Below are 23,760 nucleotides of genomic sequence, written 5' to 3' on the forward strand. Positions count from 1 at the left end.
AATTTTTAACACCTATCACTGTTAGAAAAGTTCAGTAGCAACAATCATGTTGAAAAAAATCCAAGAGATATAATAGATGTTATAGGAAGGACACAAATCAGACTTCTCAAAGCTGACATATAGTTAACCACTGTTGCTATTGCTCCAGTTGTCTGAATGTGATACGAGCCAGGGAAAGCCACCTCTGGACATGCTTGCAGCCTTAAGTCAGGAAGTCATAATTTACTATTTTATTAGTGATAGCAAAGAAATTTATCATTTGTCAAGAAGTAACAGATGCTTGTGCAATCTGAAGTCTGGAGAAAGACTAGACATTGCCTAGAAGTTAATCAGCACATTGTGAATATTCAAAATATTGGAGTCAAAGTCTCCAAAGAAAGGGAAACATGAATATGTTATGGAGGGCAATATTAACAGGTAATTTCATGAGGGACTGGAGGGGCCTCCACATTTTTAATAGGAATCATCATTATGCTTTACCAAGTTAACTTGATGCTTCCTATCAGTGTTGCTGGCATGTAACACCACAAGCTTGTTTATGTCTTGAGCAGATGGGCGGAGAAAGGACCATGCTATTAAAGGTATTTTATAATTATGCAGATAGAGGCCTGCTGATATACAAGACCAAAGGAGTGTAGTTAAATTCTCCCAAGCTCGGGCTAATATGTTCTGCATTTTGGCCTGCTGGAGTTCATAGGGTCGCAGATTAGCTTGGAGGGAAGGAGAGCCCCATATGCAGAGTTCACTTACCTCTGCTGTCTAGAGGTAAATGCCATCTGGACATATTTGGCAAATTAAAAATAAATAAATAAATAAATCTAAACATGCTCACTACAGCCTTTGAAAGCTCCAGGGAAATATGTTAGAAGCAAAGCTGAAAGCAGTCAGGAAAAGACAATATATTTGAAACTTTCATGACCAAAATGATGACTTTCATGACCAAAATCATGACTTTCATGATCAGAACAGTTCCACAGCATCCACAAACAACAGAGGTCTCAGAGACTGAGAGAAGAAGAAACTGTTAATGAGTCAAAAGGAGCTGAAGCTGAAAAAAAAAATAATCTCACCAAAATTCAGTGAATAAATCACAACTGGAAGAGACTCTGTAACTTCCAGATTACAAATAGGGGAACAGTTATGAAGCTAAGCAAGACAATACTTGAAGTTACAAAATATAGACATAATATAAAACAAACCATTCTGTATTTCTTTTTTAGCTCACAAGATCTCTTTTCAGATCATAATATGAAATCAGAAGAAGACTTGAGTGGGGAGAAGAGTCAGAATAGACAGTGAGAAATACATATTTCAGTGATTATTTAACTTCATTAATTTTTCTGATGCCAAAGGTTTACCAGATATCCAAAATAAAAGTCAATACTGCTTGAAGTTCATTTCTGAACTGCACAACAAAACTCAGTAGATGCAGGTAAGGAAGAATACAGTAGAAGGTTTCTGAAATAGAGGGGAGACTCAAATATTATTTATATTTTAAATTAAGAAAACAGATAGCAAGATACTGAAAATTTGAAAGAAAGGATTAAAGACAACTTAGAACAAAAGAATTTTGGTAGTTTGTGTAGGGATGGTTCAAAGTATTTCTTCTAAAAATAAATACAGAAACAAAACACAAATTTAAGTAATAATTATGCTATTAATGTTTACTGAATAGCAAGTGTTAAGTGATTAGGAAAAAATGAACAAGAAGTAAAGTCAGTAAATACTTTCCAGGACTTAAAAATTTGTGATTTGTATCCACTGTCTCTCACAGAGAGAATATAGTGCCTCCATAAGAAACCAAAACTCCTGGCTCAGAGCTGAGAACATCTGAGAGACAGAGCCTAGGAGCCACACCCCTGAGAAGAAGCAAGATGTGAGAGCACTGGTGTTTTGCCTCTGTGAAAAACAGTGATCCACCAGGCAGCCTTTTCCGTAGTGTTTGTGGGAACAAAGAGTAGGTGATTCATTGTAGGTCATTGGCTAAAAGGATGTCCCACATCCTCAAAATCATCTCCATAACTTGTTTTGCTAAGCAGTACTTGTCTCCAGTACTGCTTCAGGATTCAGTGAGAAGTTTCCATGTTTGTTAAATGTTGATGTCCCAATTATTTTAGTGCTGCTGTGATAGGGTGCTTCACTGAATGGTCTCAAATCACAACATGTGTGTGGTTGCTCATATTTATTATATTTCACTGAACTAGAAGTGAAATGTAGATGTGAACTTTAGAGTATTATAAGAATTAAAAGTGTAACTGCTGGGGTAAAACTGGCTAGGAAGAAATGTTCTATCAATAGCTTGCCAGACTCAAAATAAAATTGCTTCAAAGTCTATGGAAGATATAGTACAAATTTGGCCTCAGAGATGTATCATGTGGCTTCTTGTACCTGAAGATAAGACAAGCATTTCCTTGTCTCAGCATATGAATGTACATCTCAAGGTACAGAATCTGGAACCTGATTTTGTACCTCCAGACATCTTAAACTCATATGTAGATAATATTTTTTTTTGTTTTGTTTTTGTTTTTTAAATCAAAAAAAAAAAAAAAAAAAGGGTTCAGGAGTAGAACCCCTTTTCATGCTTTACTGTGTACTGTAAATATTCAAGAGAAAAGAGACAAATAAGAAATATGACAAAGTTACATGGAACTTTCAAAGCTTTACTGTTGCCAGACAGAAGGTCAAACAAGAAAAGATCAGGCACTATGACAATCATCAGGATGCAAAGAGGTAATTAACAGGGAGAACTGATCATCTGATCTGAGATGACACCAGAAACCACAGCTGTGATCATTCAGAAAGTGTTGGACAAGCACTTTGAAGCAATGAAAATATTAACATTGTGTTACTGGGAATTACTAGGCTGGACTGCATGGCCTCCTTCTGTCCTGAAACATTACTGTAAAGAGCTGTAGTTTAATGCTAAAATAAAAAAGGAAAAAAAAATAATAAAAGAGAGAGAGAGAGAGAATAATTATATGACGTTAACACCTTAGATTTCAGTCCTAGACAATACACACTGAGCACTTAAATTTGTATTATTTGAAGGTATGACAGTGAGAAACTGAACAGGCCTGGGTATCAGGACTATTCAAGGATAATGCTGTCTATCCCAGAAAAAAATTGTTTCAACTTGGAGAAAAATCCTAATTTCTTTGACCCACTTTCTTTTGCCTGTAAAAAAATGTAAAATAATATTTGCCTCCAATGCAAAATCAAGAATCATAGAATCATAGAATCATAGAATATCCTGAGTTGGAAGGGACCCATAAGGATGATCGAGTCCAACACCTTTTCTTTTCTGTGACTGTGTTTTGAGACTTTTGGGTTAACATAGCCTTCAAATTCATAGGAGCTAAGATACAATTTTAGGAATATTTTATGTGCTGAGTTTCTTTCTTGATACTTGTACAATGACTTTGTGTGACTCAACATCTGCATTGTGCTAGTGTTTCCTTCAAGGAATAAAGAATTGCTATGAATAGTAGTTTAATGAAGCTTTATAAAGGCTAAGTGTGTGACTAAGAGGTTCATATAATTCCTTGGCAATGACTTTCTCTGCGCCCTCAGTTTCTGTATCATTTTGAGGACCATTTACACAGCCATTTATATATATATGAGGAGTGGGGGTTGTATTCCTAATAACTATTCTTCAAGATGTAAAATTATGATTCTACCTTTCTTTGTGACTGCTCCAACAAGTTGACTTTTGTACCACACAGACATAGAAAAGTTTCAGTAAAATAAGGCTTTGCTGAAAAAATGGGATTTTGTAGAATAAAAGATGCCTGACTGGTCGTCTTGACAGGAAAGTTTTTGTAGGTGCAGCTAATACATAAATTTCTGGCACACTACCTACTTGTAGGACTGGAAAATTAGCGTTTGGAGTTAATGTGCAATAACTAGCATTCCATAAAATCACATTCTACCTTAGTGAACACCAACTTCTGTTTCTAGACAAGCCTAGAAAGTTTGAGATTTACTCATAAAAAGGATTTTGAAAATTCAGTTCCATCTGACATTCTTGTAAAAAGTAAATATAACCTGCTATACAATTAACAGTGACTTGTTCTTGGCAATTCCTTTTACAACAAATGAATTACTAACAAGACATTGGCTAATGGTATCTTGTCTGTAGAGATTTCTATTTTTATGTTTTGCTAAGCATAGTTTGATTCTTTGTAATTAAAAAGAAGGTGACATTTTGAGTTTTCACAGAATCTGCAGGCATTGCAGACAGCTGGTAAAACAAGGGAAAAGTTCTTTTACCTTTTTCTGTACAAGCCTTTGAGACAGATTTCTGAACCCATGCACAGCCCCAAAGTCAACAGAGCTCTACACGGTATTTAAAAAAATCTCATTACAGAAGCATTGTCCCTTTTCTATGTTAATTATTATTTGTAAGTAACCTTGTAACTAAGTTAATTATTGTAATAATTTGTAACTAAGTTAATTATTATTTGTAACTATCTGTGGGGCAGATACATTCTGTGGTGGGCCCCCAGGTTGTGCTTATTAGTGCATATGTTGTAATTGTAATGAGTGTTGGTTTCTTCTCTTCGTTTCTTTTGAAAGGAAATACAGAATGGCAGTGGTACAGAGCCAGGGGCCATTTGGGATGAGATTTGGGAGCAAAGACTGGAGCACTCTGACCCTTTAAAGACAGCAGCTCAGCCAGAGACTGTTGTCTATAGTAGTATGTATTTAATGTCTGTTTTTGTAGAGCATCTGCCACTGTGGGGAGGGACATCCCAAGGTCTGTTAAGTGCCTTCTTCAAGTTGAAAAGTGTTTATTGTAGTTTCAGCTATTATTATGATAGTACATATGATTCATAAGCCAACTGACTGGCTAGGAAAATCTCCACGGGGTGGAATAGTGATGGTTTCTTGGTTTCTGCAGAGAATCAGTGCAGTTATCTCAGGATATGTTCCAAGGGTAAGCCCTCTTACCCCTCTTTTTTATTATTTATTTATTTTTTTTTTATGAACAAGCCTTTTTCAGATGGGCTTTGCTTTGAAACTGGAAAGTTCCTATATACCCTCCAAAATATTGTTAGACTGGTTTTGTCATAAATCAGAGCTCCCATGGCCTATGCCTGTTGGTAAGGAAACCTATTTTCTGTTAAATCTGTAGAAGGAAAGTAACGTGTGTCTTGTAAGTGAATGTATTGGTTTTAACCAAGTCTTGGTGAATCGGAATGACTTTTCTGTATTGTGCCTGATGAAATCCAGGTATGCAACAGTTTCCATTGTGACTAGGATGTCTCATCTGTAACCCAAAATATCTAGATCAAAATTTCACAGAATAATCTATGTTGGAAGAGACCTCCAAGATCACCTACTCCAACCTCTGAACTAACATTAACAAGTCCTCCACTAAACCATATCACTAAGCTCTATATCTAAACATCTTTTAAAGACCTCCAGGGATGGTGACTAAGCCACTTCCGTGGGCAGTCCATTCCAATACCTAACAACCTTTTTGATAAAGAAGTTCTTCCTAATATCCAAGCTAAACCTCCCCTGGTGCAACTTTAGCCCATTCCCCCTTGTCCCGTCGCCAGGCATGTGGGAGAATACACTAACCCCCACCTGCCTACAGCCTCCTTTAAGGTACCTGTAGAGTGTGATAAAGTCACCCCTGAACCTCCTTTTCTCCAGGCTGAACAAACACAGCTCCCTCAGCCACTCCTTGTAAGACTTGTTCTCCAGACCCCTCCAGCTTCGTTGCCCATCTCTGCACTTAAGAGTGCAGAGAAAGTGCACTCTTAAGTGCAGAGATGCACTTAAGCACCTCAATATCCTTCCTGTAGTGAGGGGCCCAAAACTGAACACAGTACTCAAGGTGCGGCCTCACCAGAGACAAGTACAGGGAGACAATCACTGAGGAGATCAAATAAGATTTGCATTGGATTTCTTTGTTCTAAAACATCTCTAGGGAAGGAAAAAAAAAAAAAAGCTAGAAATAAGCAAGTTACTTTTTTTTTTTTTTTTTTTTGAATTGAATATACTAGAAATGTGTTCCTAGTTAATAGCCATACAATGTGATCAGTCATGTATACCTCAAATAAAGCTGTACTGTGGTCAAAACAATTCATTTATTTATTCACAGGTTACAAGAATAATAGTAGAAAAAAAAAAAAAAAAGGACTATATAATCATAAGTAATCATAGAATCACAGAATCATAATATCCTGAGTTGGAAGGGACACAGAAGGATCATTGATCCTGGCACCACACAGGTCTACCCAGAAAATCAGACCATATGACTAAGAGCACAATCCAAATGCTTCTTAAACTCCGACAGGCTTGGTGTCCCTGAAGAGCCTGTTCCAGCGCATGACAATCCTCTCACTGAACAACCTCTTCTTGATATCTAGCCTGAACCTCCCCATCACAGCTTGACACAATTCCTTCAGGTTCTGTCACTGGTCACTAAAGAGAATAGATCAGTGCCTGCCCCTCCACTTCCTCTTATGAGGAAGCTGTAGACTGCGATGAGGTCTCCCCTCAGCCTCCTTTTTTCCAGGCTGAACAGGCTAAGTGACCTTAGCTGCTCCTCATACATCTTCCCCTCTAGGCCCTTCACCGTCTTCATCACCCTTCTCTGGACACTCTCCAATACTTTCGCATCCTTTTTGTACTGTGGTGCCCAGAAATGCACACACTACTTGAGGTGAGGCCACATCAGTGCAGAGTAGAGCAGGACAATCTCTTCCCTCAACCGACTAGCCATGCTGTGCTTGATGCACCCCAGGATATGGTTGGCTCTCCTGGCTGCCAGGGCACACTGCTGGCTCATATTCAGCTTGCTATCAACCAAAACCCCAGATCTTTCTCTGCAGGTCTGCTGTCCAGCATCTCATCACCCAGTCTGTGTGTATAGCCAGGGTTGCCCCATCCCAGGTGCAGGACCTGGCACTTGCTCTTGTTAAACTTCACGTGATTGGTGATTGCCCAACTCTTCAATCTGTCCAGATCTCTCTGCAAGGCCTTTCCATCCTCAACAAGTCAACAACTCCTCCAAGTTTATTATCATCAGCAAAGTTAAATTAATAACCTTAACAAAACTATTCAACTTTTTTATAAAGTTAAATTAATAACTTAATAATAAATTAAGTCATTGTATTTGAACTTATACAGATTGATTCCCATATATGCAATAGTAAAGTTAAAGGTTATCAAATTAAACAAACAAACAAAAGAGATAAAATCTGAGTTAAAATATATCCAAATCTCAAGGCAATTAAGACCTTTTGTTTACATCACATTGACTTTGCTTCTATCCCACATTCAAAAGAACTGAGAAATGCATCTCCTCACATGTATTTTAATATAATATATTCAGAGAGTTTATTCCATATTAAGCCAGTTATATGTAACAAGAGGATGACTCTATGTATTTATTTTTCATTGTATTTTTAATAAGTATACTGTATTTAGTTTTAACAAATGAAGAAGTCTTGCTTTATTTATTTATTTATTTATTTATTTATTTGTTTGTTTGTTTGTTTTTGGATTTAGCTTTAGTTATTCAGCTGACAGGGATCAAAGACTGAAAATTGTCCTGCTCCTACAATACAGAATGAGTCACTGGCCAATGCGGATGTAAGTGAAGGCATCTTAGTCTCTCTGTTTTCACACAAAGAAATATATTGTTGTGTTGTTACTAAAAATGTGAACTGCAATCAAGACATGCATAATCTCTTACAGTGTAATAGCAACCATGTTTGTTCTTTAAAACAAATATCAAATACTTTCTGTGGGATTGTCCACTGCATAGGACTCTTATATAATTCTCATTGAATGTAGACAAAGCTGTACTTGCCAAATCACAAGCCTGTGCAATGGGAAACCATTATTTTCTTTTTATTCATACAAACCCCATCAAATGAAGTTATAGCATATAAAGCGTAATTAATGTTCTGATTTAATATCACCAACAGTGACAAAAACCGCAGTAGTTTTGCAGGATAGGAAACTTGTGCTTATGGGACCACTGTTGACACTTGAACTCTACCAGAAACAAAATAAATAGTATTTTCCCAGTTTCTTTTCTATCATACAACAGACGTGTTAAGAATTCTTATACATTTCAACTCTAAATTAGATATTCTGCATTCCCATAAAAGATAGCCCAAAAAAAAGATATTTTAATTCTAGGACAATTCAAAAATCAAAAGACATATCCCTAAAAACAAATTAAAAAGTGCAAAGCTTTGGTGATTTCTCAATTTCCACTTTAATAATAATAATAATAATAATAATAATAATAATAATAATAATAATAATAGTAATAATAAGAACAACAACAACAACAACTACCTTTTTGGAATATAACAACCTTCCCTCTTTTGATCTAAAATAAAAATTCCTCTCTAAGGTTAAGACGTTTTTAAAGACTTTCAGGTTCTTATGTAAGTGAAAATGAATTACACTTAAACCATATATATTTATATATATATCTATTTTTTTTTTTTCATGATTTGATTAGAAATTATATACTACAATTTCTTTTTCTTTTAATACAACCATTTGGTGAAATACTAATATTAGCGTTAATGTTTTTCTCCAAAACAGTTTTTGCTTGAATAAATTATATGTACTTTCTCAGACATTAACTTTTTTTACATGCTGTAGACTATATTGTAGAAATATACAGCTGACAGAAAAAGAGACTAAAGGTCATTTGGAAAAGGACCACTTCCCAGTAGGAGTTCTTATAAATCTCTTGTAAAATTAGATTTATATTGTCATGCCTGATACTAATAAGACATAATGAGCAGAATTACTGAAAGACCTATTGTAGTTTATCTGCCAACTGGAAAACTGTACGTCCAAAGCACTAATTAGACTGTTATCATAACTTACACAAACTGTGAATCCAAACTGAAGGAATCCACTGGGACTAGTAGATTGCTCCTGATCTCCTGTTCACATAAATCTAACTCTAATGACTATGCTAACACAACTCATTTACTGTAATGCAGGTCCATGCCACATGTGCAATTTTAACCTCTGAAGCTACCTCCAAAAGTGGGAGTGAAACGGTAAAGGAGAATAGTATGCATGGCAACTGGGACCAATTAACCCAGCTTGGCCAAATCAATGTGATATACATTTACTTGTGAAGTGTATTTTTTTCAAAAATATTTAGGAAATAAATTAAAATGAAATTTCCTTAAGTAACTTTCTATTGAAGGAGGTAACAGATGTTTTTAAGAATATACATATCTTCATATATGTTTATATATATGTGTATATGTCTTTGTGCATATCATGCATTCAAACACTTATTTGTAATTCTAGGAGATCGATACATACACATGCACACAGAAAGAAAAAGAAAGAGAAAAGTGATAGTGCACCAAGTTCAGATGAAAGACATTTCTTTGAAAAGTATTGATAAGAGTCCAAGTTAACTGTTACTTTGAAGTAGACCTAGCTAGGCCTTTCCCTTATAATGAGCTCCCTGAAGAAGACCACAAGGCTTTTAAAATCAATAAATGTTACTTTTTTATAAGAAAGAAAATTAGAACTCATCATTTCTTTTTGTACAGAGTAATATTTTAGAACTTTTTATCCAAGGAATATTTATGCACCAATTTCACCTTTTCCCATGTGTCCCTGCAGGTGGAAATTTACTTTCATACACTATTGTAATTAACTCAAAGATCTTTGAAATGCATTAAACTTTGTATGCCCTTTAGTCCATAGGGAGTTTATCATTTTTATTTCATCTAAATTTTGGCTGTTCAGTTCCTGTTTTTTTTTTTTTTTTTTTTTTTTTTTTTTTTTACAGCAGCTTCATCATCTCTGAGCTCAATTTCCCCAGCCCCACACTTAGAGGCTTTTGCCTGTCACTCCCTGAAGTCTCTGCTACTTTCTCTCTTTTCCCCATAGGTCATTCCATTTCACCTAATCTTTTTGAAACAGGAAGATATATGATCAAGAAGAAATATGAAACACATATCACCTGTCATAAAGACTCAAATGTGTAAAAGACAGTGGTTAGGCAGTTAGAGGACAGAGTCTGGGGAAGAAGATGGGACTTGAAGTGATTCATGACATTTCTGAAATACAATCAAGCAAGCACTAAAGTAGATCTTTGCATGCATCCAAAAGAAGATGATATTCTCTCTTACACAGGGTCAGAACGTCTTGCATACCGTTTATACTATGTTAAATAGTTATTTCAGGGCACTGTATTTAGTTTAAACTAGGTGATGGGGTGAATAAACAGAACAATAAACCCATAGTCAGTGATCCATCTGTGTTGTCTCCTCTTTATATTCCTCACAATGAAATTTTCATGCTTCTACAAATATTTCTACAGCTTTCTTCAGCAGAAAATGACCCCAATATTTGCCCAGGAACTATCATGAACTTTACCCCTCCCGTAGTTTTTAAGCAACCAGAAGAATCAGACTGCAAGGTGAAACTGAGTGGCACCAAGCCATTTGTAATGAAAGAATAAATTATGAACTTACTTTCACCAAAGTGGAAGCAATTATATTTATTAAAAATACCACCACCAACAACAACAACAAAAACACCCTTTTTCCGAAACACAAATGCTATGTCTATGCTACCTGCAGAAAGCTACAGAAATTAGTCGATAATTTCTTTCTCCTTAGCCCCAAAATTGTAATTCATTACTCTGGTAAATAAGACTTTATTTTCCACAAATGAAAGATAAACATGAGTCAGGTGGGAATGACAATTAAAAAAACACAGTGACCATATTAAGACTAAGCAGCTGCTGCAGATGCATTGCTAGCATTTTTCTCTTGTCCTCAAGATTCTTCATGAGAAGTATAATCATAATCTCTTCAAATAAATCATTACTGTTTGGAATAGCACTGTGTAGTAGTAACGAATAGTGATGGAGAACTTGCTAGACTCCAATAGTTTCAACTTTACTTTCACTGAATAAATATTTCAAATGCTAGTTGCTTGTCTGAATGTCCAAGCTTCTGGAGTCTAAAAATGATGGCTGGAAACTTAGCCCTTTCAATACTTTTAGGATCTACTTTTTTTTTTTTTTTTTTTTTTTTTTTTTTTTTTTACTGTAAGGCTGGATATATCCTATGGCTAGTCTTTTTGCAGTAATTCTTGTTGCCATGACTAGCACTGAAAAAAGTGTAGAAGTAGTATTGATTTGTGTTTAGGTTAGACATAGAAAGAAGGCTCAAGAAAAGTAGATTTGATGTTTGGCACAGAAAGGCAATCTAGGTCTCACAGACACATGGAAAGTCACAGTGTTGTGATGAGTTACTCAATATAACTGATCTGCAACGCTATTTATCTTCACTCTCTAGTTTGTGACAAGTGTGAAGTGATTTACATTTCTTTGGTCCTCAACAAAATATGTGATGAAATATAAGGATTATTTGAATTACTTCACATTTGTCACAAACCAAGAAAACACAAAAAGGATAGTTGCAACACAGTGGTTGCTGTTCAGTAACTTTTTATCTCCATGGGAATTTGTCCATATGTCCAAGCCCATAACTCCCTACCTCTTGAAATGAGATAACAGTGTTCCTCCTACTTCCCTTTTTGTCTTAGACAACTGTAAATTCATCAGACCTAAGGGGTTCTTATACTGAGACTGTGTTGAAACTACTTATCCTATATTAATAAAGGAAGCTTGATAAATAGTACCTACTATTTTGGGCTCATTCATGGTGATAAAAACACGGGACTGTTGCGAGCTAAAGATGATTCCATTTCCAAATATATGTGATAAATGTGATAAATCACAAACTGAGCATGCGATATACCATCTGCAGCACTTGAATCTCACAGCTTGACCATTCAACATTTTAAATTTCTGTTTAAAGCTCTAATTTCTTCAGGGTAAATGTGAAGAAATTCACATTAAATTAAATTCACATTAAATTAAATTATAGAAATTTAAAATTTTTTCCATCACATCAGCTAGCAACCCAAAATTACATTAAGAGCTAGGCAAAATTTTCAGCCAGTTCTCTCTGTAACAGATAATGCTGCCTTGTTATGTGTATATGGTAGGTATACACAAACAAAGAGCTATAATGATTTTTGTGAGTGGACTCTAATTTTTCTCCAAATTCTTTGAAAAACATATTGATATTTGCAATTTATAAAAAGAAATTAATGTTTCACAATTTGCTTATTAAGTTATGAAGTGTTATCAAGAGTATGTTGAAAGCATAAATGCATTTTCCTTGCATAAAATAATCTGTTTATGCTATTTTGTAAGGCTTGGTTGCTAACATACAATTTGTTCAGAATAGAACAAGTTTTTCAAACTGAAGTCAGTGAAAGGAAAATGGCAGGTGGTCAAAAGACAAGTCATGAGCCTATCCTTTCTGCAGCAGCCTTTTCTGCCAGTCCAAAACAGCAAATGAAGTGAGACCAGACAGGAAACTTGACACATACAGTGTGCTATTCTTGGTGGAAAAATACATTCCTGGCCTTGGCATCAAAATCTCACAGCAGTAAATCTCAACCTACACGTGGCCAGAGGGTCCTGGCTATAAGTTAGCATATTTTGGGAAGTCAGGTGAAAAGGGAACATGAATGCTGAAAAACAGCTTCACCACCACAGAAAGCAGAGATGGGCTGAATGACCTGAAAATAGATTTGTTTAACAGCTACATCAAGAAACATGCTTCCAAAACATAGAGGTAATTCACATGCTTTCACTTTCAGGGATTGTATATCACTCATTTTTAAGAGCAGAGAGTAATTTCCATCATTAGACCATGAATTAAGTTGTTTACAATTTTGAAAAAACTAGTATTTTTCAAAATTGAAAAAACTAAAATCACCTTTTACTTTGGCCACAGTCCCTTCAGTTCCTCCTGCTATGTCGTGGTCTCTTTCACAGCCACAGATGCTTTGAGGTATTCTGGAATGGCCTTACCTGCAGACACAAACACTGCAAGGTGTATCTGCTGTAGCACAGATTTCTCCATGACCACAGGTGCTTTGAGGTGTACTTGCTCTGGAGTGGAGTTTTCTATGGCCAGAGATGCTTTGAGGTGTGTGTACTGCCACATAGACTCATCCGCAAGTCACAGTCCCTCTGACTTGAGTTCAGTCTGGAGTTCCAGCCTGTCCAGTATAGCAGTACAATACCCTGGCTGTCAGCTGGCCCAGGCTCATGGCCATAACCGTTGTCTCCAGGCACAGCAAAGCAAGGTGATAAGGAGTACAGCAAACTGCAAAAGGAAAATCAGCCACTAACAGGAACTGATCTCTAGTATACAGTAAGGCAAACAAACCCTGTGACAAACACCCAAGCCTGCCAATTAGCAGCTAAATAGCTACAACACCGATAAATTTTGTCTAACACACTCCACACTCAAATCAAATCTGTCAACATCTCAAACCCTTCGTGCCCTACATGGGCTGCTATAGACTGTTGTGGTTTATCCCTGGCAGGCAGCTCAGCACCACCCAACTACTAACTCACCCTTCCCAGGTGCGATGGAGGAGAGAATAAGGAAGGTAAAAGTGTAAGAACTTCTGGGTTGAGATAAAAACAGTTCACTAGGTAAAGTAAAAACTGTCCACACAAGCAAAGCAAAATAAGGAATAAATTCACTACTTCCCATCAGCAGGCAAGTGTTCAGCCACTTTCAGGAAAGCAGGGCCTATCACATGTAACAGTTTCTTGGTAACACAGATGCCATCACTCTGAACATCCCCCCTTCCTCCTTCTTTACCCCATCTTTTATTGCTGAGCATGATATATTGAATGGAATATCTCTTTAGTCAGTCTGGGTCAGCTGTCCTGGCTGTGTCCCTTCCCAACTGTATCCCCAGCCTCTTCACTGGCCAGGCAGCGCGAGAAGCACAGAAGTCTTGGGATCTGTGTAAGCACTGCTCTACAACAACTAAAAACATTGTTGTGTTATCATCACTACATCACTGTTTTAATCAAAAATCCCCAACACAGATCAGTGTCTACCAAAAATAAAAATAATAATACTACTACTAATAAAACTCTATTCCAGCCAAAAACATGACAGGGTTTCTACAACTTTTGCTGTAATTTTTTGACTAACACTATCTTTTATTTATTCTATTTACTTTATCTATTTACTCATTATTTACTCACCTCTCTTTAACTGTCTAACTAAACCTGGGGAAACCTTTGTTTCAACAATTTGGCCATCAAAGGTCATCAGGCATGCTGTCCCTGACAGCTCTCTAGAGGAAATATTAAAGAAAATAAGCAAGAATAGAACAGTAAATACATTTCTGAAAAAAAAAAAAAAAAAAAAAAAAGCACATTAATTAGTCTTTTTCTAAATTTCAGAGCATTAGATTCATGATATTGACAATACTCAGCATTACTTAGATGCAAAGACATCTCCGTACCACTCAGATGAAACTAATCTCAGTGTTCTCAAGTGTGAAGAGTATTTTAAACTCAGAAAAAAAAGCATTTTGGTTCATTTTAAATCCATCTGTATGTTGTTGTATGTTGTTGATGCAGATTCAAAGTTTATATGCTTAATAAGACTACCTCCCAAGGTTATTTCTTTCTGAGCTGTTAACTTGTTCTTTGATACTGATACGTATAGTTTAATTTCTTCATTTCATTCCTTTTCTGTTCAATATGCACCTGCTTTTCAAAATTATCTGTACCTTTCCAGGCCCTTTCCATTGACCGTTGCTTTACTATTTCTCTTATTTACACATTTCTCTGCTTTAGTAATCAATTTATTTCTCATGACAAAAATTGTTTATTTCTCTTTTGTTTTGTGTACATTCATACTCTTTCCATATTTAGAATCACAGAATCATAAAATATCTTGAGTTGGAAGGGACCCACAAGGATCGTTGAGTCCAACCCCTGGCTCCACACAGAAATACCTCAAAATCAGCCCACATTTCTGAGAGTTGTCCAAATGCTTCTTGAACTTCAGCAGGTTTAATGCAGCGACTGCTTCCCTGAGGAGTTTGTTTTAACGCCTAACCACCCTCTCAGTGAAGAGCATTTTCCAAATATCCAGCCTGAACCTCACCTGATGCATGGATAATTTGGATAATCTGGATAATTTGGATAATTATTAATTGTCCACTCTCTTCTTCAAAAGATATTTACTGAGATGCATCAGTTCATGTTTTAGACCAACAGTTTATAGCTTTCTAGCTTCTCCTCTGCCTCTGTTGATGGTATTTATTGCAGCCATGACATGGATATAGAATCTCCTCAAATAAGATAATTCTTAGTTTAGCAGTGTTTGTTAGATTTTATCCATTTGGCTTGCTTATTGACAGGAAAAAAAAACAAAAAAAAAACAAAAAAAAAAACGGGAGGGGGGGGGACACAATTACAAACAAGCAGGTCCACTGTCTCCTCTTCTTATTTTTATTTTATTTTATTTTATTTTATTTATTTATTTATTTATTTATTTATTTTTAAGGACAGAAAAGAATTCATGTAGTGAGGTTCCAACACGCTATCCATAAGGTATTTGGTTTCTGCAACATTTACATGTATTGTTTAAAAAATTTACAAGGTGCTGCTTGGTTTATAATTCATGTTTTCACATAAAGTATACTAAATCTATATATATTTTAAGTGAAACACATGTATGATATACAGTCATACATAGGCTGATTGCTATACGGTGAGAAAAATAACTTCCCAAGACACAAATCCTTCATAAAATCTTTTTTAAAAGCATACAGTGATAGTGATGCACCATTTCTATACATCCATACATTACTGTGTAATGAAAATGTTAATACTGTAGTTCATATCAGAATGATGTGTTGGAAAGTACACGCTTAATAACTGTGTATTGGGGGCTGAAATACAAATTCCATCAGGGAGCAAAGAGACAGCTAATGAGAACACGTTAATGAATTATACAGACTGACGGTCCTACTGTTTTGCCTACAAAAGCTTTATTTTCTAGACATTATTAATAAAATATCTCATTCAAAAGGAAATGTCATTTTCATATGAAAAAAAGGAAAAAAAATAGGAAAGAAATTAGAAATGATCTCACCATCTAGTGATTAAATATTATTCTTTATTCTTGCACAAAGTAATATCAAATCCTTTCCGCTATATTTTAGTCATACTAGTTTCATAACATTTTACAAAGTTTTACTGTATTAGGTGAAAGATTTATGTTTTTCTGTGGGAAGTTAATTCACTGCTGCTTGGTTTGTGTTTCGAAGCACTGGCAGCTGTTAAAAAACAAACAAACAAACAAAACAAAACAAAACCAACCAACAAACAAATAAACAAAAAGACTACTGTGGTCAGTAAGCCTTTTGTGAGGTCCATTTACTCCATTATAAATGTCCATTTTACCATGGACTAGAGGGAGAGTCTTTTGAGAAAAATAATTCAAATAAATATTTTGGTATATCTAAATAAGACCAAACAAGTTGTTTTTTTTTTTTTTGTTTGTTTGTTTGTTTGTTTGTTTTCATAGAATCATAGAATCATAGAATATCCTGAGTTGGAAGGGACCCTTAAGGATCATCAAGTCCAACTCTTGACACCGCACAGGTCTACCCAAAAGTTCAGACCATGTGACTAAGTGCACAGTGCAATCTCTTCTTAAATTCAGACAGGCTCGGTGCAGTGACCACTTCCCTGGGGAGCCTGTTCCAGTGTGCAACCACCCTCTCTGTGAAGAACCCCCTCCTGACGTCAAGCCTAAATTTCCCCTGCCTCAGCTTAACCCTGTTCCCGCGGGTCCTGTCACTAGTGTTAATGGAGAAAAGGTCTCCTGCCTCTCGACACCTCCTTACGAGGGGTGTTTTGTTTGTTTTGTTTTGTTGTTGTTTGTTTGTTTGCTTTTGTTTGTTTGTTTGTTTGTTTTCCTACAACTCAAGATTCAAAATTAGTGCAATACTAAAAAACAAACAAGCAAACAAGCAAACAAAAACATAATCTGTATAAACTAAGAATGCAAAAACTTAAATGTGTGTTCAGTTTCTAATGTTAGCCTTCTGAACTATGGTCGTTATAAAATAAATCTCTCCCTGCTTCTATCAATGGATATGAATCTCTAACAAAGATATTTAAAATGACTGTCCCAACATGATATAATTAATTATTCTAATGGTCATCACAAATGCCATCATGACAAATGTCATCATGTAGTGACACAGCAGAAAATTGTCAGGGCATTAAAGCTTCAGCATATACAAAGTTAGAACTAGCCTCAAATGTTGAAGCATATCTCCTGAATAACAGACTGTCAGGGGAATACTAAGTCTGTTCTTCACTTTTTAATCTGACATTCTAACAGACTTTCAAATAATGTTCTTGGGCTCAATCATTATTTTTATGACATTCAACACTGTCAGTCAAATTAGTCTAAAAGATCATGTTGTGGCAGATGATTAATATGTTGGCAAAACTTCCATTATTCAAACACAAAAGGAAGGATTCTCCGTGGATCATTAGGTTTTATCAAAGGTTAAAATAAATATTAGGGAGAAAATCCAAATCCTACAGTGCATAAAAGTCACCATCATACTCACTACCTCTTATGTCAAATCCAAAGATTTTTTTTCTTTATAGCATAAAGGTATTGCAGAATGTCTGTATGAAAGTAAGATGAAATAAACCCTACTAAAGTTCTATTGATAAGTGGAACATAGAAAATGAAAAGAATAGATTAGACCAGAACAATGTGTTGTTGGATATAAAGGCTGTAATCACATATGCTTGGAACAGATCACACACCCCTAAAAGGCAAGCCACCAAAATGTCTGTGACAAAATGTGCCTTTATATTCTGTTGTTGACCATAAAAAGTAATTATCACTTTGTAAATTCAATTAACTACAATACCAGTGAAAAACAAATGCTTGTAAAATGCATGTTAGATTATATGATTAAAAGCTCATTATCATAAATGGAAAAAAAAAAAAAAAAAAAAAAAAAAAACGAAATATGAAGAGGAACAATGACAGCTGAAAAAAAACACAACAGTGACTTAGTGTGGAGAGGGCACCCTGTGCCACATCCTGAGACTTTACATAGAAAAGGGTGAAATTATTCTCCCTGGTGGGAAGCCCACTCACAAAGACTCTCTGTCCCAGTGCACCCTGCAGACTGAATGGGATTAGAGGGCTCATTGTGGTGAGGTATGTTTTGTGATTGTGTAAAACTTAATATGTGGAATTTTTGAACATGTTGGGGAAGGACCAAAGATGTGGAAAGAAAGGAACTGATGTGATTTAAGAAGAAACAAGGAATAGGAAGGATCGCAGAGAGGATTGAAAGGACCAGAAATTTGAAAATAAATGACTGAACACCACACCTGAACACTGTCTTATCTTAACAAATCCTGGCTTCAGTGATCTTCTGTGGGGGTGTGCTCTCTGTTCTGAGTGGGTATGTGTGAAAACTAGTGAACTTCAAGATGGACTGGTGACAAGTAGGATACAAGGTCTGAATACCATCAGTCAGAGAGGAACTGCAAAACTCCAGGGTTTGTATGGCTGAGTACCAGCAACAGGAGGAAAAGGGGGTTCTTTTGAGGGACACTATTGATTGTTTACTGGATGGACTCTCTAAGGTTGCTACTGAAATGATCCATATTTCATGTATATACACATATGTATTCCATATACCAGACTTTGGACACCCTAATCAACAGAAGAGAAGGATTGGGCTGCCCATACTGCTCATGTTTGTGGGTGCTGGGTGCATTTAAGTGAGTGCATGGCTTTGATCACTGTGGCTGGCTGTGTGTGGGGTTTCTGAGAATTCATGCTCAGCCTTGCTACTAGCTGAACCCTGGGACATGGAGCTACAGTGTTCTCACATTCATTGAAATAGTGGATTTAGCAATCTCTAACATTTTAAAATAAAGTAGTCCTAAATCTTTACAGCTTGAAAAAATGACTCACCAGCACAGTGTGTTTCAAGCAGACACCCACATTCAGAATCATATGCTCTGTTTTAACAGCACCCACTCTCCCTTTCCACCCATGTAATATAATTAGAGGAATCCCTTGGAAGTCCTCTCAACAATAATATGACACATCTTCTACCAGAAGACATAATTTTTATCTTGTACAACTGTCATAAAAGGATATAAATCTTGGTATGTTGTAATATTTGAATAGATATTTTGAGGAGAGAATGAGTTGGTGAGGTGAGTTAGTGTCTATACCAAAAAAAAAATAAAAAAAAAAAAGGGCATTGTGTTGGCTGTCATCCAAAAAATTGTTGAGAAGTGAAAAGGTGTCTCAAAATACAAAACATAAGAAAAGAATAAACATCTTAATGTTTCTTTCCTTCTTTTTCTTTCTTTCTTTCTTTCTTTCTTTCTTTCTTTCTTTCTTTCTTTCTTTCTTTCTTTCTTTCTTTCTTTCTTTCTTTCTTTCTTTTTCTTTCCTTCTTCCTTCCTTCCCTCCTTCCTTCCTTCCTTCCTTCCTTCCTTCCTTCCTTCCTTCCTTCCTTCCTTCCTTCCTTCCTTCCTTCCTTCCTTCCTTCCTTCCTTCCTTCCTTCCTTCCTTCCTTCCTTCCTTCCTTCCTTCCTTCCTTCCTTCCTTCCTTCCTTCCTTCCTTCCTTCCTTCCTTCCTTCCTTCCTTCCTTCCTTCCTTCCTTCCTTCCTTCCTTCCTTCCTTCCTTCCTTCCTTCCTTCCTTCCTTCCTTCCTTCCTTCCTTTTCCTTCCTTTCTCCTCTTCTACACCTGTGATAATGTGTTGACTAGTGACTGTTAGAATCAAAATAATACAAATGATATGATGTTTCACTTTGATCATGTCCTAATATGTAGTCTTTGGCTTCTTTACAAAACTTTCCTATCTAAATTCCGAACAACTTTAATTTCTTACTTTTATTAAATTTTAAATACTTAAGTAGAGAATGCAATTTCACCTGAAGATGATGACACATTTGCTGTCTTACTACACTTTCAACAGAGAAGTGGTAAAATCACTAATTCTAGACTCTAGACAACTATACAGTTTCTTTCCAAATTATGACTGATGTAGTCTGAGCTGAATGCAAATTATGGCCTCATTTCTTAGGTTTCAATTGAACTGCATTCAGCCCAACATCCAAGCAAACTAAATATTTAGTTATTCACAAAGGTTCCCTGAAACTTATGGTGGTTGACAACAGCTCACTCAACAGCCTGGAACTCCCAAAAGACAAACCATACCTCACTACATAGCCTGTAGAGGAGTGAGTGCAAAAGAAAATCCTTTCCATGGATTTGCCAAGCCAGATCATTCTTCAGCCTTAAGCACTGTAAAAGCTGTGATTTTCTTTCTGAGCTGGATGATATTCTTAAATATTGAGAACCAAAATCTTCGTTCATATCATTGATAACCAATAATCAACAAATTAACAAAACATTATCACTGTTGAAAAGTCAGCCATATGCCTTAATCTCTTTATGCTTGGGAATAAAGGGTTATATGGGAAAATAATCTGATTTAATATATTATTTCAACCAGGCTGAAATTCTCAGATTTTACAGTGCTACAGATTTTATAGTTTGATACAAGATTGGCTCCCAGATCTGAAGCTCTGAAAATGTGCAAGCGTTGGTTCTAGCATGAGTTTGGATTATGTTCTTGAACATATTCTTATTTAATATTTTGAATGTTACTTGAAAATAAATTGTAGAAATCTAAATTAATTCAATATTATGGTTGAAAATATTGAGCTGGAATTACAGAAATTATCTTTATATCCAGCTTTTATATTACACAAGCATAGGAAGTTAATACCATGTCTGATAGATTACTAAATATGAGTTTGAGAAGAAGCTACTGCTGTGGTGGGAACAATCATTATGAATTTCCTGATTTGATGTTAGCAAAAACCTAAATGAAGATATATTATCTCCATTTTTTAAGTTTCAGATTAGATTCATTATGAGAATCATGACTCTTAAAAACTCACCTACTGAATCTTAGTGGAAAGTATTTAGATACCACAGGCATTGATGGAGAAACAAGACTCTGAGACAGACTTTATTAGACAGGAAACTGTTGTGTGTTAATACTAGTAGTACTTTATATCTTCATCAGATAGGGCAATAACTAAAAGAAATTGGAACACTATAACAAAAGCCAGGCCTTCTTGACTGTTCTGTTTCAGAGCTGAAGCATCTTTTCACTTTGGATCTACTTTATGGTAGTTGTTTAAAACAAAGAAGATATGCTCAATAAGTTATGGAAAAATGTCAGAAGGGGAAATATGACAAAACAAATAATAATCTAAATGAAAATACATTACAGTGATTCTGCATTGGCAAAAAATTATGTATAGTCTACAAGTAAAGACTTTTTTTATTCTTATAGTAACAGCTCAAGACTGACTAAAAGCATGACATAAAATAAACATAAAACATATAACATACACTAAAAATTTCCATGCTTAAGGTGTCACACAATAGTGAAGCCTTATTTTCCTTCATATTTTGATTAGCTTTATTGAGTAGTTTTTACATAGACCTCTTTGCTCCCACAGTTCAAATATAACACCTAAAATACTGTTATTAAGTACATCAAAACATTTCCTATTCAAGCTAAAATTATTTATTAAAATCTCTCAGAATATAAGAACAGAAGCTGTAAAATACCATAAGTGAAAATATAAAAGTGATAATAATAGTCACACTTCTGGATATTCATCTTCTGAAAATAAGGCAGTAGGACTATGGTGGTTTACTCTAGAAACCATGTAAGCTCAGCAAACCTTACTTAAGTATAGTCCCACGATTTTTCACTCCCTTAGACTATTTGTCCCAGACTCTTGTTCACAGTTTAAAAAATAACAACATAAAGGAAGCAGAGATTATTAAGGTCACATTAATTTTTCTAGTTCCCAAACTCAGTGCTCTGTTCCTGAGGGTCGGATAAAATCCAGAAGGTAGCTGGGGCAATTCTCACTGACTTCAAGGCTAAGCTATTGCAGCTTACAAAAAATGAAAACTTATGGATGCCCTCTAAGTTTTAGGTACAAAGGTATTCTTATTTGTTTGTTTGATTGCTTATTTTTTCTGTATCTTTTAATTTATTTATTTATATATTTATTTTTAATGGAAAGAGTATTCCAGATGGAAAATGCTCGACTTGATAATAATAATAATAATAATAAAAATTGCTATTTATTGCTATTTTTGTCCTAATTTAGTACTGTTTAATACAGTCATGATATTTACATTCATTTATCCACTCACTCTTAAAATCTACAAAATTTAACAGTAAAATTTGGTTACCTTGTCTTGCCTGTGACTACAGAAAAAAAGGTAAACACAATCTGAGATACAAGTTCAAAAAACATTCCTGTATAACCATTCTGACTGTCATGTATACATAAATTGTATTTCAAAACTGTTAGTGTGGAAAACATTATGATGTACAGTCCATATATATTGGCAGATAATTAAAACATCTATTTTCACATTACTGAAAAGTGCAGTATCTTCTCCTACCAAGCAGAATTTCACAGAAAGTTGGATCTGGATGAGAGTTCAGTAGTATATATTTTTTATTTCCAATCATACTTTGAAATTATACTGCTAAATATAACATGAGTGAAGGGATGCAGGTGAGAGAAAATTGGCACACCTGGCTAGTGCTAGAAATCTGCACAGCACATGGTGCAACAGTGGTAACTCTTAATATAACAACTTTGTATCTTTGGAAAACAAGGAAGTTGAAAAACAAAATAGGATGACCTAAAGTATGTACCAATATGTCAGAATATCTCAACTTTTACTAAATACAGTGTCTTTCATGAAATATTTATCAAATATAAAAATAGTTTGAAAGACCAGCGTTTAATGTACTCGTTGAAAATTTTGGCAATGACTTTAAACAGTTCAGGATTTAGACCTAACAACTTTATGAACAGGAATGTGAAGGTTTGGTAAGTTAAATAAAATGACCATTTTAGGAAAGCTTTTGAGGTTCCTGAAGCACTCCATAGACTTTCTGTACATATACAAAAGAAAAGTTTAAAAATTATTTTACTGTGTTATATGATAGAAGTTTCAGGATATGATTAGATCTAAGCTCCAGAATGTATGTACATGTATGTATGTATGTATGTATGTATTTTGGAAGGAGAAAACCCTACATTTATTTGAAACTACTCTTGTAAATGTGATTGCCTGAACAGGCATGCACAATGCTGAATAATTCCTTCCTTCCTTCCTTCCTTCCTTCCTTCCTTCCTTCCTTCCTTCCTTCCTTCCTTCCTTCCTTCCTTCCTTCCTTCCTTCCTTGTTTTTCCACTATGCTTTTCCCATATTGTGTTGCTACAGGCTCATGGTAGATTAGTAGCACCTAAGGCAGCTTATTTATACCAGTCCCACTATGCCTGCATGGCCTGAAATTACACCTTTGACTGTAGAATAGAGAAGCCAAAATTGCTGACAGTTTGCTCAAGCTGGTGGTTATATCAGCAGCAATCACTCAGATGAAAGAACTGACTAGTGGGAGGAAGACCTTGACTGAAGCAAAAAAAAAAAAAAAAAAAAGTGTTAGCTGTCTCCCCATTTATTGGCATTTTTGCCAGGCTGCGCATCTGGTGCAAAGACTATTGGACACCACTACAGAGAAGCTGCAGATATCTCTTATATTATTACATTACATTACATTAACTTAAATATCATGTTATATCACATCATGCTTCCTGCTAATCTGTTTCCAATTTAACAAAACACAATGGCAAGCTGGTTTCTTTGAAATATCTGCTCAGCACCATGCTTGAAGTTAGAGCTTTAATTAAATGCTTTGATGACTCAAAAT

This window comes from Netta rufina, assembly GCF_964035555.1.
Source record: "Netta rufina genome assembly, chromosome: 1".
NCBI lineage: Eukaryota > Metazoa > Chordata > Aves > Anseriformes > Anatidae > Netta > Netta rufina.